At 46.1% G+C, this 19439-nt stretch overlaps 1 protein-coding gene across 3 annotated transcripts in view; it reads left to right on the top strand.

Moving 5' to 3' along the window:
• Positions 1-6893: 6893 nt before the first annotated feature.
• st6gal2a (ST6 beta-galactosamide alpha-2,6-sialyltranferase 2a) overlaps positions 6894-19439 on the top strand; it is a 31009-nt gene continuing 18463 nt past the window's right edge. Inside the window, exons 1-2 of one of the 3 annotated variants that reach the window (XM_083681892.1) lie at positions 6894-7023; positions 19355-19406. The gene's annotated coding sequence lies outside the window, so the exon portion shown is untranslated. Of the gene's footprint in view, positions 7024-13343; positions 13360-19354; positions 19412-19439 lie in introns of those variants that run through there. The other 2 variants (XM_083681890.1, XM_083681891.1) reach the window with 2 other exon arrangements.

The raw sequence follows: 19439 nt of genomic DNA, 5'->3' as shown, positions 1-19439 counted from the left end.
CTGCTACTGTAAACTCCTCCCCAGGCTATTGCGCACAGTGCATATAAGCCTGGAATAACAACGATTCAAACCTGGCCTTAGTGATTTGAAAAAAAGTTTTTGTCATTATTTGATTTCAGCGAATCACACGGCTGTGAGGCGTAGCTCCATATCAGAAACGTGTGGTGGTCAAGCACGGGGGGGGGGGGGCTGTGGGAGATGATTGATGCGAAGTAAAGCCAATGGCTATGTGCCGTCCGTTTTCTACGGTCTTTCTACTGGCTTAATAAAGGCCAAGTTTGACGCGTTGGTACACCAAACCTTACGCGCATTTGGGCAGAAGTGGGAACGAGGCTACTGCTACTATAACGTTCTTCTGTTTCAGATTCATCACACAATCAGACTAAATACAGTACTGATTCATGTACAGCCAGATGTACAGTAAGGGATATACAGTCTCACACAATGCTGGCATCATACATGTGATGTAAACTTCATGCATAAACAAGACTTCATAAGATTATGCATGCAGAGCCATAACAACTCAGAGGCACTATGAATAAGAGCGTAGTGTTATATATAGATCCGAGATGGCTGGGTGTTTGTTGTTTTGTTTGTTTTTTTGTTTGTGGTTTGAATGTCCTGTAACAGATGAAACAGAATGTGATATGCAGAGAAAACAAGTCTTGTGTGAATGTGTAATACACATAGAAAGAATGACCTGCACGTATGACCTGCATTCGTGTGTGTTTATTGTGTGGGTACAGTATGTCTGTCTTCTTGCATGTGCATCTCTTGTTTGTTTTTCAATGTAGATGACTGCTTATGTTTGTGTGGTATCTAGATGAGCGTGCTGGTGCACATCTGTGTGTGTGAAAGGACTGAAAGGGGAAGATCTGGACACGTGTCACCATCGCTTTATATTTTGATGCACGCTACACATTTCATGTACTTCGGCTTTTAACATTTGAATGACAGTGGAGAGTGTGGAGAGTGATAATAATATGTGTTTTTAATAACAGGATACTAAGTGTTACTAAGTGTTACGAAGTGTTACGAAGTGTTACGAAGTGTTACAAAGTGTTACTAAGTGTCTTAACTGTTGTTTTTTATGTCCCATGCACCAACCTCACCAAGTCAATTTCCTGTATGTGCAAATGCACTTGGCCAAATAAAAGAAATCTGATTCTGAATTCTGATTCTGATTAAGAAGGGAAATGTCTCTGGAGTTTAGACATATTTGATGAAGCTTGTGTGGCATAAACGTTCCACCTAAATGTGTGAATGTGTGTTTCATCATGATAGGCTGATAATGATTCCTGCATTAAGGAGGACCTTTGTTAGAATGGACTATAAGAAGTTAGTGCTCATATTGTTAAGTTGAGTAGAACATCATATTGTACTTTGTATGTGAAGCTTGTATGTGAAGCCATATGTCCACCATTTTTGGTCACAAATGATGATGTTGTGCTTTAAAGAACATGGCTTGACCTATAAGAAAACTGCTGTGTCCTATGACTGGTGTGTCGAACCTGCTGTGTCCCATGACTACTTCTCCTACTGAGGAACTGTATAAAACTATGACTGAAACTAGTTACGTTTGGAACTCCTCTGGCTGTCTCTCATAAGGCGGTCATGTTAGAATTTACACGACGATACTTAGAATTCCCATAACACTCCCAGATCTGAATTAAATAGATGTTCTTCACCTGGACCACTGACCAGACCTCACTTCTTGACTTGTGCTCCTTTTAGTGTGTATAGCCTATGTGTGAGTATGTGTGCAGTGCAGCAAAATGCTTGTTGTGTAATACGTGTGCACGTGTGTGTGTGTGTGTGTGTGTGTGTGTGTGTGTGTATGTGTATATCATGTGGAGCAGCAGAGCTGTTAATTGCTTGTAGTCACTTTGGGATGGAAGATGAAGGAGGCAGTCTTCACAGAGGGCCAGTGCTCATACACAGACCTGTCCCTCAAGCACTGCATCACCATGGAAACAACCTACTTCCCAGCGAGCGCCAGTCGGGTATAGCGGTGCCTATAACGGAGGGCGACGAGACGGAGCTCTGCCAGGGGAAGGTGTCGCGCTTAATACGCTCCCCATTCCTTGCCTTCTTGCATTAGAGTGAAGCAAAAGAGATATGAAGCTGCTGTGAGACACCAGAGACTCAGCTAGAAGAGAAACTAGGATAGCATATATAATGCGCCTGAGTTTATCTGAGTGAGTGAGGGGGTGTGTGTGTGTGTGTGTGTGTGTGTGTGTGTGTACAGTACCTGTCCTTCTATTTGCATGACTGAGTTGAAGCAATAAACATGCAGGATATGCAGTGTTCACATCATGTACAATGGTTCAAAGGTCACAGTCCTCTCCTTTCATCATAGTACAACACTATCTTCCCCTTATTCCCCAAGGCGGCAAAATATAATTGATTGGAAGGATTCTGACTTTCTGACAATGAGCTCAATGACAGTGAGCTCAACAATGAGCTCAATCTACCCAACACCATATAATCATTACAGGCATTACACCAGCTTACATTACCAGTCAGATAAAGAGCACATTACTGAGCAGGACAGATACATGATACATGTATGTTTAAGACAAAGAAAACATCAAAGAAATACAAAGCCTCACCAACTATTACTATTATTACTACTATCATCACACGAATGATGTGATAACATAAAGACATTTATTTAGAACATGTACAGTATTACATGTACAGTATTACATACCCCTTTGACTGAACAGTTTATCTTGACTGAACAGTTTATCTCCCTCTCCCATAGTGGGATGGACGTGGATGTGCAAGACAAAGTCTGAGTCTGTGTGTGAGTATGAGTGTACGTGTGCGTGTGCGTGTGCGTGTGCGTGTGCGTGCGTGGCTGAGAGAGGTGTTCTGGTACATCATGTTCCGATTCAGAAGAGAGAGAGAGAGAGAGAGAGAGAGAGAGAGAGAGAGAGGGAGAGAGAGAGAGAGAGAGAGAGAGAGAGAGGAGAGAGAGAGAGAGAGAGAGAGAGAGAGAGAGAGAGAGAGAGAGAGAGAGAGAGAGAGAGAATGTGTGAAAAAAGTTAACAGAGGAAGGGAAGAGAAGAGGAGAAGCAGCAAAAGAGAGAGTGAAGGAGAAAATCATGACAGGTAGAAAAGACAGTGCCTGAGGAAAAGGAGGAGTTGGTAGTGATTGTTAAGGTGTGGAAGAGTGGGGGGGGTTGAATTCTCAGATAGACAGTGACAGGTAGAGTGTGAAGAAACTTGGTAAAACTCCAGGGGGTTTAAACTGCTGGCGTGAAAACTCAAACTGAGTGACAACAGGACGCAGAGAAAAAGGAGGGTGAAAAAAAGAGGAGGGGAGGGTGGAGGGGATGGAGAAAATACAAAAGGCATCTGAGGAATCCTTTTTTTAAAGAACTGAACTCAGTCCTCTTTAAGTGAATCACAAAATTAACTAAATTAAAAGAATTCAGTTATGTTTGTATTCACACTGCCCTTTTGTTTGAATGACGTTTGCTGGTTCATTTCTGCTTGCTGGTTCATTTCAGCAGCGACAAGGTCTCAGTCCACTTTGCTGTCACAGCGCTATCTTTCATCTGAACTCAGGCCAATTAACTGCTTTGCACCTTGGGCAGTTGCACATTGATTGAGCATTTGAGCAATCAATTTCTTTGGTGCACTCACATATGCATGAAATGTCTGAGTTAACCACAAGGACCAAGTGTGAAAATACCCAAATTGGCATTTAGAGAAAGGAAAGAAGACAGTCAGTTGCCATGTGACCCACACATAGTGTGAGGATAGTGGAAGGAAGTATGAAAATTGGAAAAGCTTGAGAGTCTGTGTAAATGTCTGACATACAGTAAGTCTCCCCTTTGAATGAGCGGTTAATGGTCACACCTCATCTCCAAGACTTCTACAGCACCAAGGAGGTGTTGGGTCATGGCCTGAGCATGACTTCACAGGTGTCTGGGTCATTCCCTATGTGTGTGTGTGTGTGTGTGTGTGTGTGTGTGTGTGTGTGTGTGTGTGTTAGTATGTGAAAGGATTATCGTGTATATTGTATGTGTGTGTGTGCTGTATCATTATTGAGTGTGTGTGTGTGTGTGTGTGTGTGTGTGTGTGTGTGTGTGTGTGTGTGTGTGTGTGTGTGTGTGTATGTGTGTGTGTGTGTGTGTGTGTGTATGTGTGTGTGTGTGTGTGTGTGTGTGTGTGTGTGTGTGGGATAATGAGATGTGTTCACACAATCCCAGCTTGTCTCCTAAGGGCTCTTGTGACCTGTGCTCAAGGTGGGTGTGTGTGTCTCTACTCGAAAGAATTACCAGCAGACCATTTGGTTGTTGCCCTACATGATACCAACAGAAACATAAAGTCCACAGACCACCACATGTTTTCAACAGCTCCCTCATCTCACTGGTCACCTACTCTCACAAAGTGCCTATTCTATCTGTTGCGATGTGTGAATACGTTGCTATGAATGAAATCATACACACCAGTGGAGGCTGATGGAGGTAGAAATCAGAGGACGGGCTCACCTCTCAATCTCTTATCCCCTTGTCACATTGTCCATCCACCTCTGGTCAACATCTCCTTGGAGGCCATGGATGAGTCATCATGTTTAAAGGAAGCTTTGTGCTACCATCAACCATCCACAGCTCAAACATCGTCCATTTAATAAATGCTGTTTTTCTCACATCCCTCAAGCCCCTTCATCAGAGATCAAAGCCAGTTTGATACGGGCGTTGTGTCAACAGTGCTTGGTGACGTGTGGACTTGTTTATAATTTCATCAATCAGTCAGGGCACTCTAATCAGGACAAACAGATGGAATGAAATGACCGGAACATTAAAGCCACAAGACAAGCGCCCGAGATAGGGGGATCCTTCTATCGCTATGGTAACCGTTATGCTCGTTTGGGTTTCTAACCGCCCTGATTATAGAGGCTGGGGACAACAAACTGGGATGGATCGGGGTGGGAGCCAGATGTTCGGGGAACGTTTAAAACTGTGGCGGAAGGCTTTGTCTAAGCGTCGGATCCATGGTATAATCAGCCATGATCCTGAACAGGAAGTGATCATGATGACGATGGAGATAGGAGGGAGAGGATGGAAGAAGAAGAAAGTGAGCGACAATGACAATAATAACATTGATGATGATGATGATGATGATGCTGACAACAACGATGATGACAATGGTAGGGGGAGATAAAAAAAACAACTAAAAATGACTCAATGTGTCTTTGATGGTGGAGAGAGGATTAATACAAGTCAGAATATCCTGACTCATCGTGCTGAAAGCTGACACAAGGCCCAGACGCAGGTTCTTCAAGTAGTTAGAGCAGCGATCATGATCAATGGTCATGTTCAAAGGAGGTATGTTGAAATACCAGAGACACATAGAGACACACACACACACACACACACACACACACACACACACACACACACACACACACACACACACACACACACACACACACACACAATGCTGACAGAGTGCTAGTCAGTTGCTATGCAATCCAAACCCAGAGATTTGAGGTGTTGCTGAGTGACATTCTGTACTGTACACAGACTTTGGCATACCTGGATAAGGTGATAAGCACCTGGTTGGGTACAGACATTTCAGCACATAAGCCAGGCTTGGGGCCATATCCACCTCCACCCCCCCCCCCCCCCACACACACTCCTCTCATCATCATTTGGTTGGGAGTGAGTTCAGAGACAGTCCTAGCCCAGCTGTTCATGCAGCCACTGTAGTGTGTGAGTCATCTGCTTTGAAGAGTGTGAGTGACTAAGTATAGTGTAGAGGTCAGTGAATGTATGTGAACCTCAACTTCAACTCTGCGTAAGTGTGCAAGTGTGTGTGTGTGTGTGTGTGTGTGTGTGTGTGTGTGTGTGTGTGTGTGTGTGTGCGCGCGCGCGCGCGTGCGTGCGTGTGTATTATTCTTTTTGTAGAGGTCTGTGAGGTGTCCCTCAGTGTTGCTTATCCTCTACAGTATGCAGAGGTTAGAATTGTTTTTATTGCTCTCTGTACAGTATGTTGCTTCTCTCTCTCGCTGGTCTTAGGTACGTGTCCGGCCGGCTCTCTTTGTGTTGTGATTTATTATTCATGGGCATATTTCGCTGTGCCGCTGTAATTGCACCTTGCCGCAACAGCGGCTGCATCTGATGGAGCACAAATGAATAAATAAATCCGAACGGCGGAGCCATTTGGACGTTTGACATTTACTGATGAGACAATTAAGAGAGCAGCAGCACACACACAGTGTGGTGCAAAACACACACCCACGCTTACACAAACAGTTCGAACACACACTCGCACGCAGTGGGCTCAAACAATCAGGACAAACACACACTTGCCAAACAAACACCCACACGTACACACCCACACCTAAGTGCCACAAACGCGCAAATACTGTAGCATTCATAACAAAACAAAAAAATCAAACACTGATTTGACACAAACACATGCACGTTCACTAGCACGCACGCACACACACACACACACACACACACACACACACACACAGTAGTCAGGGAATTCAGACGTTGCCTTTAGGCAGCAGCCTAGAGATACTGACTGTGATATTTGACATGTTTTGGTCAAAGCATATTAGTGGTCGACAAGGATATATTGAAAAAGTAGCTACATTAATGGGCTACTGACAGTGAACGGGTACAGATTTAAAAAAAAAAAAAAACACTTGCCCGTTAACTTACTGATTCGTCTCCTCTATGAAATACAGTTGCGCTCACATCTCTGTGTTCGCACTTGAAAGGCGAGGATTTACACATAGGCCTTCAGCCACGAAGCGCGTAGTAGCTCAGTGGTGAAAAAGCCATCGTCGCTCCGCCCCTCAAACTCTGATGAGGATGCAAGAAAAGGCTACAATGTGACAGAAAACACCGATGTGCAGCCCGAACCCAGACGCTGTCCATGCATCGGATTTGAAACAGACGCATGCAACCAGCTCACTGCCCGTGCAACTAGGTGAACAGGAGGAGGAAAAGGACCGTTTTTTACGAAAACAATGAAGACGGGCGTATTTCGTAGGTATGGCTTTGTTAGCTTTCTGCAGGATTTCCAAGCAGCTGCTCCTCATGCTTGAGAGCGCTTTGTGCGATCAGCCCGCCGCCGTTGAAACATAGTAGCAGCCGCAGTTACTGGGCAAAGTAGAATTGGTTACACGGCTATGAGGTTTTTTGGAATCAATGCACCAATACAATATAATTTGCAAGATGTATTGAAATAAATTAGATGCCTTTCGGTAAACCGTTACAGGCTGCTGGTTTATCCTAGTTGGCTATCCAGGCTGATCCATAGTAAATATATCTTGCCCATTGCAACGATGAGCATCGTGCGGCAACAATAAATGTATGGTATTGGCACACAATTTAAATTACACACTAATTCGTAGTAATGAGGATTTCATCAACTGTTTTAGTCAAATGCATGACGCCTTCGTGTCTTTTACGCATACTGTAGGCTACACTTGGATTTTACGCAACAGATCATGGAATGAAAAACTGAAATGATAAATGATCTACATGCATTTTTACCCCTGAGTACATTCCTTGAATGAATTAGCTAAATTAGTGTGATGTTTAGGCCAACACCTTTATTGTATTACTGAACCACGGTTTCCTTTGTATTTTGGGTCCTGATGCCAGGTTTAGGGTCAATTCAGATTTCATAGTTCATTGAATACAATTTGAGTTTTATTTCACATCTTTCATTAAGTGAATTAGCCTAATATTCAAAATAACAGAAATCACGGAAACCTGTGTGTGTGTGTGTGTGTGTGTGTGTGTGTGTGTGTGTGTGTGTGTGTGTGTGTGAGAGAGAGAGAGAGAGAGAGAGAGTGACCCTCCATCACACTGTAGACAGATGGGAACAGACAGAAGATTAGAAGGTCAGTGTTTCTGAAGTTGCAGGGAACTGTACTTGTACCCTAACAGTAAACACACACACTCCAGTGCAGAGGGATGTGAATTATGAGCTACCCGGAGCTGTTGGACACTCCATTACACATCAGGGCACCCCATGAGAATTAAATACTAACACTGAAATTATTCAATGAGCTAGGCTATAATTCAATGTAAAACCCTGTAGTAAAGTACTATCTGTGATAACTATGTTTTCTCCATCATGTTTTCTCCAGGGTACTCTCCTTCAAGTGTCCTAACTCCCTTTCTCTCCTTTAGGGCTCTCTTGTCTAGCGTTGTGTTCAAGATGGCAATGCTGCAAAATGTGTTAATGCCTCAGCTGGAGGTCCAGTCACAGTATGTTTGTTGCGTTGCGCAACACCTCGGTGAAGCAGTTGTGATTCAGACATCCCATGGGCTTTTGGCAGCTCCCATCTGCCCAAGATGATCTCCATAACTGCTTGAAAGCTGAAAGCTTTCTTTGCCAGGAGACATTTAATTAAGACCAATTAGATAGCATCACGATTTACTTCAGCAGCTACTTGATTTGAACCCAAGAGCACTATGGTCCAAATTGTCTTTTGTATTGCACAAATTGAAGGAAGCACAGTTAATTACCATATTTGAAAGGAATTAAGAGCAAAGTAAAAGGACACCAGAGCCAAGGACAAATAATCTTTGCAATTAACCTAATACATTAGCTAACAGTCGGGTATGGGAGAACACAGGCCTTTGAAGTGCTCGTGTTCCACGTCTGTGATGTACAGACAGAAGGCTGGGTTTATCTCTGAGTAGGCAGGCCTTGTTACTCACCAAAGATGCTCAAATCCCCCTGGACTCATTTCAGGGAGAGAGGAAGAGGAAAGAGAAGCTAACAAGGGCTCACAATGTCTGTGTAAGATGAACAAACACACACACACACACACACACACACACACACACACACACACACACACATACACACACATACACACATTGAAATTAGTGGAATAACAACTCCCAACCAAAACAAAGCATGAGTCAGAGTCTTTTGAAAATTCAGGCTTTTCACCAGAGAGAAAGAAAACAGATTAACGGTTGTTTAGGGGGCTGCCTAGCTGTCTTTGGGTGCAGCAGGGTGTGTGTGTGTGTGTGTGTGTGTGTGTGTGTGTGTGTGTGTGTGTGTGTGTGTGTGTGTGTGTGTGTGTGTGTGTGTGTGTGTGTGTGTGTGTGTGTGTGTGTGTGTGTGTGTGTGTGTGTGTGTGTGTGTGTGTGTGTGTGTGTGTGTGTGTGTGTGTGTGTGTGTGTGTGTGTGTTATTCGTTGAGTTGTAAAAGGATTGTGTGTGTGTTATTCGTTGAGTTGTAAAAGGATTGTGTGTGTGTGTGTATTATTCATCGAGTTGTAAAAGGATTGTGTGTTTTTGTGCTGTTTGACTGTGGCAGGAGTGTGTGTTTATGTGTCGTTGAGCCGCAACAGTAAGGGTGACACTGGGCTGTAGCAGGAGCTTATATTTTCTTTGTTGGTGATTCACACTCTGGGTCGTCTGATCATGCAGACTCAGCATTAATCCAGAACCAGAGACTGAGTGTTGTGTTCTGTATGTGTGAGTAAAAGATGGAGCCGTGGCATCGCTCAGTGACAGAATGTACTCCTTCACCCTCTGTTGTCACTCTGTGTTTATGTATGTATTTATTCAGCTGATTTTAATTTGTTTAGTTGTGCAAAGTGTGACTGTAGAATGTTCTTCGACTTTCTGCCTGTTGTTGTCTTGTTCCCTTTCTCCCTTTTCTCAGTTTGTTCTTTGTTTCTCTCTCTCTCCGTTCTTAAAGTGTGATCCAGGAGAGGTGATGTAGAGGGCTGTTCTCCCTACAGTCCTTACAAATCTCCATTTCAAACATGATGTGAATGCCCCCCCCCCCCACACACACACACACAAACAACCCCCCCCCCCCCCCCCCCCCCCCCCCCCCCCCCCCCCGCACTCTCTCACACACACACACACACATACAAACACTCCCCACCCCCCACACACCCCCCCCCCCCCCCCCGCACTCTCACACTGACACACACACACACAAATACCTACCCGAAGTGCTATCATCTCCACAGACATCTGCATTTCTGTTTTTGCACATATTTCTACAGTGCCTAATTACCGCTGCACACATGCTGGCACCTCTGTCTCAGCAGCTGGGTGTATTTATGAGAGTGAATGGGACACGCTCCCTCTGGGTGTGTGTTAAGGCCACAGGTGTGTAGTGGTACCCATTGCCTGCACGCATGCATACACCTCGACCCCAAGGACCCATTTCACCCCCCTCTTCAGAAACTATGAACTACAGAAGGACACAGTGAGCGCATGTCCTCTGAAGGACAGGGGTGTAATAGTGATCAGAACCCAATCTCTCATATCCCTATCCCATCATTATACCTCCCACACGCTGTTTCAAGCTCTGTCAGACTCATGGCAGGACAGGGTCATCACTAGATAGCCATGCTCGAAAGGACAACCCTTTGAGCCATGCATTTGACTTGTGCTCTTATTAGGGTTTAAGAGTACAGGAAGGTTATGTACAGGATATGGTTTAGTATATGGTTAATGGTTAGAATAGCGTTTGTGTGTGTGTGTGTGTGTGTTTTTTGCTTGCATCGCCAGAAAGTGACAACTGTTGACTGGGGGTTTCCGGCCCTGGATGGCAAGGGGGGCAGGCAGGGCACTCTGGGAAGGTGAAGGTGTAATTTCAGACGGAGGCATACAGCAGAGCAGCAGTTATATGAGCCTAGACTTCAAAGGAGAAGGGCTGGAGGCTGGAGTCATCAAGACCAGCTGTGCCCCTCACTCCCGTCTGTCTCTGAGGAGAGGACACACCATGAGAAACATGTGGGACAGAGGTAATTAAGCTGTAACACCAGGTTCTAAAGTTCTACATCCTGCGAAGGTTTGTGGTGAAAGATACAGTTGTTTTGCTGGTGCTTTTTTTTTCTTTTCTGTTTTTTACACAGATGATAGAAGTGTTTTGTTCACAGGTTTCCGGTAGCTAGCTAGTCTGTGGGTAATCATTGAAGTTCTGTTTGTTTGATAGAAAAGTTTGTGTCTGGAGTGCATCAAGATCACAGAGAGGGGGTCAAGCTGTCCGAGGCAGAGTGCAGATCTAGGATCAAGGGTGTTGTTTTGGTGGCTCTCTCTAAATGACTGTAGCCTGTTTTGCCTAGAGCACAAGCCAAAGATCAGCATAAATCCAGTTAACCACTCGCTGGAACATAAGGTGTGGGTAATTAGGTGTGTGTGTGTGTGTGTGTGTGTGTGCGTGCGCGCGCATCACCTTAGAGGCTATCAGTGGTTATCTGAGCCTAAGCCCCTTTGGCCTTATGATTTTGCTTGACAAATCAATGTTGACCGAGTGGAACAAAACATGTATTCCCATTTTCATACCTGAACGAATGAGGACACTCCTATCCTATAATGTATTCATCATATGCTAATTCAAGAAGCTTTCTCACATGGCAAGAAGAATCTTTTGTCTACGCCCTGACATTCTGTTAGCTAGTTTGTTCTGATCAAGTGGTGCCTTCTCTCCCCCTGGGTGAGGTCATTTAAGAGATACTTGTCCCCCAAAGGCGCGTTCTTTCCAAATGGCCTCTCAGAGGACGCGAGTGGGCAGAGAAGTGTCCTTTAAGTGTTCCTCAGAGTGGACTCTGTCCACTTTCTACGATGAAGTGTGGGGGAACGCCGGCGGTCTCTTGCCCTCGTCTGTATTGATGGCCCACACTGTTAGATGTAGTGCTGCGTTCCCTTCCCGGGACCTTGCTGCTGGCAGGGCTGCGTTGGGAGAGCGCTCGGCGTTCCGTCTCCGCAGCGAAAGGGCTGTCATTAAGATGCAGAGTCCAGGGTGATTTATCAGTGGAGGATGTGCTGCGAAGGTCGAGACGAGAGGCGTGGAGCCAGGCCTGGGCTTCTCTCTAGCTCTCCTCTCCTCTCCTCTCCTCTCCTCTCCTCTCCTCCTCTTCTCTCTAGCTCTCCTCTCCTCTTCTCTCTAGCTCTCCTCTCCTCTCCTATCCTCTCCTCTCCTCTCCTCTCCTCTCCTCTCCTCTCCTCTCCTCCTCTTCTCTCTAGCTCTCCTCTCCTCTTCTCTCTAGCTCTCCTCTCCTCTCCTCTCCTCTCCTCCTCTTCTCTCTAGCTCTCCTCTCCTCTTCTCTCTAGCTCTCCTCTCCTCTCCTCTCCTCTCCTCTCCTCTCCTCCTCTTCTCTCTAGCTCTCCTCTCCTCTTCTCTCTAGCTCTCCTCTCCTCTCCTCTTCTCTCTAGCTCTCCTCTCCTCTCCTCTCCTCTCCTCTCCTCTCCTCTCCTCCTCTTCTCTCTAGCTCTCCTCTCCTCTTCTCTCTAGCTCTCCTCTCCTCTCCTCTCCTCTCCTCTCCTCTCCTCTCCTCTCCTCCTCTCCTCTCCTCTCCTCTCCTCTCCTCTCCTCACAGCGCTAGTTAATTCTCACAGTCGTCATGTAGGCTGCCACCTAAGCTTTAGATGCAATCTATTTTATTACAGTGTTTGTACGCTACTGTTAAACCATGGAACAGTGCGATTTGACACGCTACCGAGGAAACCGCTAATGCCTGCTAGAATCTAGATAACTGCCTATGATGTTGTTTTTCTCCTTCCTCAGGATAGGCTCTGCCCGAATGGATGTGACTTCTTCTCGTTTATTTGACACAATGTTTTGTGACACAGTCTTGGTGAAACGCTTAGTCAGCAGTTCATGAATATTACTCAGAGAGAGAGGGGGGGGGGGGGGGGGGGGGGGGGGAAGAGGGGAGGGGGGAAGAGAGAGAGAGAGAGAGAGGGAGGGGGGGGGGGGAGGAGAGAGAGAGGGGGGAGGGGGGAGGAGGAGAGAGAGAGAGAGAGAGAGAGAGAGGGAGGGAGGGAGGTACAGTAACGTCTGTTTTGTACGTCTTGTACCTGGAGGGAAATGCATGTCTCTTTAGCAAGTCTTAATTAATCCATCAATGAGCCAATCAATGATTAATTCCTGCTGTGACCTGTCTCCCACACTCCCTCTCTAGAGAGAGAAAAGGTATACCTGTCAACCAAGACCACTGCTGGCTGACAAATGGCTGCCAGTGCCTGTCAGTGTGTTAGTCAGGCAGGCAGACAGACAGCATGAGTAGTACACTCCTGATTCCCGTGTTAGTCATGGATCACACCCCCCCCCCCCCCCCCCCCCATGTCTGTCTCTCATAATTACAGGGAGACGGACATAGTGCTGATGGACAGAGCATGAGGGCTACAATGGTACTGTGTCTGTGTGTGTGTGTGAGTGTGTGTGTTCTGGTGACTTCTAAGGGCCTGTGATCTCATGTCCAGGTGGAGCGCTGACACCCCTATTGTGCCTGGCAGGTGTGTGTGTGTGAGAGACACACACTCGTGAGGCTTCCGGCCTGACCCTCTATGCTGGGGCTCACTTCAGTTGTGAATCCTGTAGAACAGATGGAAGGTAAGAACATAATCAGGTGTCGTGTGTGTGTGTGTGTGTGTGTGTGTGTGTGTGTGTGTGTGTGTGTGTGTGTAACGGTTGGTGGGTGGGTGGATGGGCGGGCGGGCGGGCGGGCGGGCGGGCGGGCTTCCTGTCTCCTACAGCTTTGTGGCGTTAGCTAGCGTGTACAATGTTTCTCATTGAAATGATTTCCAGACACTATTCTGGTGGATGAGAATAGCAGGGGGCTAAAAAGGGGACAACCATAATCCCCCCTCCACAGGATCAGCAGTTAATGGAGTTAATGTCCTCAGGAGGTCAAAGTCCTCCCTGAGACCTCACAAGACACTTCCAGAGCCTATAAGACCATGGATCGATGGGAGAGAGAGAGAGAGATGGTGGGAGAGAGAGGGAGGGAGAGAGAGAGGTATTTGAGTGGCAGGCAATGGGATGGCTGGAATGAGAACTGGGCTTTTGCCGCCTGCCGTGTTTGTACAGTTTCACATGATGCCAGTCATCAGGGGACAGTGGAGATACTGCTAGTCTGGTACAGAATCACAGCCAATAGACCTAGCCCCCTTACTACACACACACACACTCACACACACACACACACACACACACCATATGGTAATAGCACCACCTTCCTCTCTGTTATGTTAGGTGGCATTTTTGCTGTATTAATGGCACAGTCCTCCCAGATCTCCGCAAATACATTTAGAAGCTAGGCATCCATATGGGATTGGGTGTACAGTAGTAGGTCTTTGCAGGAATGACACGGGTAGGATTTACCCTGTTTAGTGTTTAGCTCATGTGATGAGGAGGGAGGAAAGCTGAACAACAGATTATCCCTCCATCAGGACAAGCATCTCTTGATCCGTCAAGCTCTTTCCCTTTTTCTCTCAGCATTTCCCTCCTCCCATATGTCTCTTTCTGCCTGCATCCCTCCCTCTCTTTGCCTGTTGTCCGTTGGGGCCTACATCTCTCTCTCTCCCCCTCCCTCCCTCCATCCCTCCCTCCCCCTCTCTCTCCTCTCTCTTTCCCAGCCATCTCAGATCCACTCCTGCCTAGCCTAGAAGCTAACAGCCATACCAGACAAAAAGTCTGATTGAGACTCCCAGAGACCCAGAGTGTGGCAGAGAGAGTCTTGCCTTAATCCAAAGGAGCAGTCCTTTACTTCACTGTCTGAGCCTCCAGTATACTGCACTGTTCTCTGTTACTCTGGGATGTCCTGAGGCCTCTATATAAGCACTTTACTAGCCACACATTCAATCATCACCCCCCCCCCCCCACACACACACACACACACACACACACACACATCCTTCTCCAACACCAGTGCTCTGCTCTCCACAGCCAGGTCTGTGAAATCCAATGTACCCTTTTAGAAAAGGCAAACTCTAGCAGTTGTTAGCTACAACATCGGATATCCTTGGACAGTAATATCCTGGTTGGCCCCTGATGGGGGGAGGACGTTGAACCTGTAGGTGAGGTGCTAAGATCAAAGGACTCATAAAGACAGATGAGACGGATCCACTGTTCATTTACCCTGGGTGAATGTTAGGTCGACTTTTGTTTCTCCTTTTGTAGCTCTGTGTGTTATTGTCTCTCCCACCCAACCAGTTTCCTGTTTTTCTGTATTATTTCCTCTCTATCTCCTCCCTACTCTCCCTCATCTCTCTCCCTCCCCCTCCCCCTCTCCCCCCTAAAAACAGAAGAGGATACATTTCCTCCTCTATCATGATTGTTAATTTTAACTTCTTTGGAGCGGCTCGTGTTTCCGCTGTCAGAAGCTGTGAGAGAATCAATGGCGATAATACACTGTAAATGCCTTTTGCTTTAATGACAGTGTCCTGTAATAGGAACTCCCAATGAGAGGGTATTTCAATACCATTCTTAGTCCCGTGCAAAGTGTCAATGGGAAACGGAATGCTTTTTTTTCGTTTTAATAGCAGTTGTTTGACAGGTACTATGCCAGAAGGGATGACGGGTAATCTGGGGTCTCAGTTGTAGATTCTTCAGTTGTAATATACAGTATATATACCGTACAGGCTATTTCAGAAGAAAAAGCATGAAGTAATTTCTGGTCCTGATCTAAAGTTTAAGAGTGTCAAGTATGTTGACAGGCTGTGTATGCATCAGTAAAGCTGTCTTGTGTTGTGCAGATCGGGGGCTGAAACAGGGTCGTAAGGTAAATGAATCTCCAAGGTTCTGCTTAAGTGCTACTCGTTAAGCGCTCCCCGTCTTCCTCACCTGTTCATTTCCTCTGACTGTGTGTTTATCTCATGATTGCCTTGGTTTCACAGTGTCAGTGCTCTCTCTGCTGTTCTCTGGCTTCTCTCTTTCTCTGTCTCTCTCTGTGTCTCTCTCTCTCTCGCTCTCTGTCTCTCTCTTGCTCTCTGTCTCTCTCTCTGTCTCTGTCTCTCTCTCTCTCGCTCTCTCTCTCGCTCTCTCTCTCTTTCGCTCTCGCTCTCGCTCTCTCTCTCTCTCTCTGTCTGTCTCTCTCCTTCCCATGTAAGTCCTAGACCATATAATTGACCCTCCTCAGGGCAGAGGGCCTGCTAAGACTTAACTAAGCTTGTTCCCTCTCTTTCTTCTACTTGGTGGATTGGTGTGAAGGCATTTACCATTGTAGGGTTCTGTGAGTGCAGAGGTTGGTTTATATCATTAACTGCAGTGCAGAGAGATAAATATTGAAAGAGAAGGGGGTTGATGTTTTGTACAGAACACTATGTGCACCTCCACTCCTGAATACTCAATGTTTAATGAGGATCAAACTGGTAGCCTGTGCTTTACATATGCAGAGAGTTCTCGTGTGGCAGGATGGTGGATGACAGTTTGCTCTCTCCGCCGCGTTCATCTTGTTCCATCTTTGTCTTCGTCTGTATGTCATACATTCAATACGCTTCTTTATTTAGACAGACAGACAGATAGATAGAGAGGTAGGTACTTTATTGATCCCTGAGAGGAAATTAAGGCGTTACGTATTTTGTCTCCGTCTTTCACATTTTCTCTCTCTTTTTTTTTTCTTTTTTTTTCTCTTCGTTGAAGTAAGTTTTTAACAAGGCACCCAACAAATCTCTAGTGGCCTAATTATCTTCCTCTCACTCATTTACACATCACCACACATCCCCCCCCCCCCCCCCCCCCCCCCCTTTGCACGCCAAGGCAGTCTGCCGTTCCCAGTGAAGACCCCGCAGCTGTCTCTGACAGACCTTTAGAACGACGTCTGCACATCGTACACCGGAATCTACCGCTGTGTGTGTCCTTTACTACTCTTTTCAGAGAAATCAGTGTTTGGTTTATTTAGGGCATTTTTCCAGCCGGCTGCGAGCGATGGTTTTGTAGCGCGCTCCCTGTGCTCGGGGGTCCCACAGCACTGCGTGTTAAAGTGGACTGAACAGCTTTTGAGTGGGGAGATGCACTGCTGTATTCCCACAAGACCCCGCTTACTGGAGAATCTAATGATGTCTGGAGTGGAGAGGAGCTCACTCACCTCTGCCAGTGTTTACAACTTTAGAGACACTGACGGCCCCTGATTCGATTCGCAGATAGTGCTGAGCAGTGCGGAAAATACCTTACAACTCAGAATACAGCATGATTTTAAATTGATTTTTTTTTTACAATTATTATTATTATTTTTTTTACTGTAGCTTGATTTGAACAGTGGTTTGGAGAAAACTGTCATGGAAAAGGCGTATCGTGGAAACACAATGACGCAGTATTCAAAGCTCTCGTTGTTTTGTTTCTCATTGCGTCTATGAGAAATATTAAGGTAAAGATGGCCGACTTTGCCCCAATTCTACCGATTTTTGCACATGCAAATTAGGGCCCTGAGAGTATAGGAGATGTCAGGGACGGCCTGTTGCCCACCGTCAGTAACGACTACATATTTCGACTTCGATCATTTTGTTCTATTGGAAAACAGTTTATTTCAGACAGAGCTGCTTCAGAATCATTAGGGGCAGTGATGTGAGAAGAAAAAGCCCTTTTGCTTCACAATCCAATATAGTCATTTAGTGGACGCTCTCATCCACATGCACTCAGGTAGCTCTAGCCTGTCAGGGGTTATGGACGGTGAAACTGCGACCATATTGCATATACCTATCATTACAGTCAGCAGGAATAGCTCTAAGGCTTTGTCCCACTCTGACTGAGGGAAAGGGGGGTGACCATGGATTGGTGCAAGGGAAGTGGTGGTAGTGGTACATGTATGATCGTGCTTGTATAAGTGGATTACATAATGAGGGGAAAGTGAACACAGGAAAGTCACTGAGGACTGTGTGTCGCGTGTGTGTCGCGTGTGTGTGCGTGCGTATGTGTGTGTGTGTGTGTGTGTGTGTGTGCGTGTGTGTGTGTGAGACGTGGTTGCCAGAGTTGATGAATTATAGAGTAAGTGCACTTTATTACATGGTTTTGCACTAGACCCCCACCCTGGATCCTCAAAACGTCCTCTCTCTTGTTTCCCCGTCTCAAACACTCTCTCTCTGTATGGTTCAGTTTAAAGGTAGTGGATCCTTAGAGAGTAGGAACCAATGAGCAACCACTGGTCTTTTTATTTGGTTGTACAACATATACAGATATCCCTGAATGTACTGAGATATCCAGGGAATAATGCTGCACTTTACATAGGAGTCAGGAATGATTGAAGGTTTACCTTTGTGACTGATAATGGCTGATGGTAAGCTTTCTCTCATCGTTGTTGTTGTTGTTTGTATCTTTATTTCACTTCCTGTTTTCTCATTCCTGTGTTGTCATGGAGATGATGAGGTGAGGTTAATATTTGGTAGTGTAACATTAACCAACCCCTTACTCTAGAGGAGATTAAAGGATGCTTTCAGGATGATCTCTCTCTCTCTCTCTCTCTCTCTCTCTCTCGCTCCCATGTAAGTCCTAGACCACATTATGACATTAGGGCCTGCTAACACTGATCTACCCCCCCCTCCTCTCCCTCTTCACTGCAAGACACAAGAACACTCCTGCTCCTCTGCCACTTCTTTTTTTCCCCTCTCTCTTGTGTTCTACGGTCTCTCTCCCCTCGTTGTCCTTGGCTGTCTCTTCTATTTCATTGTGTCTCATTTTGTTCTATTTCCGTCTTTCTCTTTCTCTCTCTCTTTGTCTCTCTCTCTTTGTCTCTCTCTCAATCTATCTACACTGTTCCTCCCCCCTTTCCTCTCCATCTGTGCCACACATTGTTGTTTAACTGCAGTTACTGAAGCGTAGATCCTGATTGCTGCCATGAGAAGTAAACCACACACACACACACACACACACACACACACACACACACACACACACACACACGGTGAATGTATGTTCATTACTCCCACACAGCCGGTTCCAGACGAGCACACAGAATGACATTGCCGATAGGCTCCTTTTTGTTTTTGCATGGCTGTTTTTCTGCCAAAATGAATGCTACAGACGGTTTCACTGCTGTTACTGCCAGAGGTTAAATGGTACATTTACACGGAATGACCTTTGACCTCGGCATGGCGGGAAATGCTACACAGAGGATCCTAACACTGAACTCTCGTGGGCAAGACCATAACGTGTGTGTGTGTGTGTGTGTGTGTGTGCGCGCTCGTGTGCGCGCGTGTGCGTGCGCGTGTGTGGGCCCTACCCCAGCCCGTCTGCTGTGTTGCCCAGGGTCAGTGGTTGAGCTCTGGCTTCCCTGTCTGTGTGGCCCTGGGTGGGAGGTCTGGAAGTCTGGAGGACCACATGGGCTCTTCTGAGACCTCTCCTCCCCCACTGAGTGGGCTTGACCACTACAAGCTCAGTCTACAGGGGCAGAAAACCATAATTAGTAGAGTTCCCACTCACAAGCTCTCATAGGGTGTAGTTCTCCACTCTCTAGAGACCTCTTCCAACAATTAAAGTCCAGAACATATCATTAGGAGGTATGGGAAGAACTGTGGTGCTCATGTGTCAGGCAATTAAATAGTTAATTTGTTCTCACTCACTTTTTTTTGTGTGTGTGTGTCTCCTTGCTCATTTGTACCATTTTATTTCCTAGGGCCCCATTCTATTCTGGAAGACACATGGACTCAAACAAATAGGGGCTCAAGGTGAGGTAAGTCTTGGATAAGATAATGAGATAA

This window comes from Argentina silus (genome assembly GCF_951799395.1).
Source record: "Argentina silus genome assembly, chromosome: 12".
In the NCBI taxonomy this organism is placed as follows: domain Eukaryota; kingdom Metazoa; phylum Chordata; class Actinopteri; order Argentiniformes; family Argentinidae; genus Argentina; species Argentina silus.
This window is presented reverse-complemented; position numbering and strand designations above follow the sequence as displayed.